Here is a 475-nt window from a genome sequence, read left to right as displayed (position 1 = left end):
TGGTTGCTTTAAATGNGGAAAATGATGATTGCGTTTTCGTAAGTACAAATGATATGACTGAAGTCGACAAGGCAAGAATTAGAAAAACTCTGGATGATGTTATTCCTCCTCTCTCCTTAGTGAAGGATAACGTCTTGCCTGTAGACAGTCTATTAAACGATGAATCGTTAGATCGATTTTTACGCGTTATAAGAGAAACTTCTTCTTTTGAAACGCAAAGTGTACAATATCTAGAGTTTCCTGCCATTATTGTACCGAGTGACAGTGACAAAAGCATACAAATAATTGGAGGGAATTGTTCAAATCACTGGCGATGCATATTTTGTGATGGAACTAAAGTCCACATATATGACAGTTTATTTGGCTGTACATATGACAAATTAAAACCCCAAGAGAAAAATTATATACATTTGCGTTATCCGAAAATCAGTCAAGAAAATGTAATTATAGAAAGGGTTCAAGAACAACCAGATAG

This window comes from Wasmannia auropunctata, unplaced genomic scaffold, assembly GCF_000956235.1.
Source record: "Wasmannia auropunctata unplaced genomic scaffold, wasmannia.A_1.0 LD336090.1, whole genome shotgun sequence".
Classification (NCBI taxonomy): domain Eukaryota; kingdom Metazoa; phylum Arthropoda; class Insecta; order Hymenoptera; family Formicidae; genus Wasmannia; species Wasmannia auropunctata.
Note: the sequence above shows the minus strand (reverse complement) of the source record.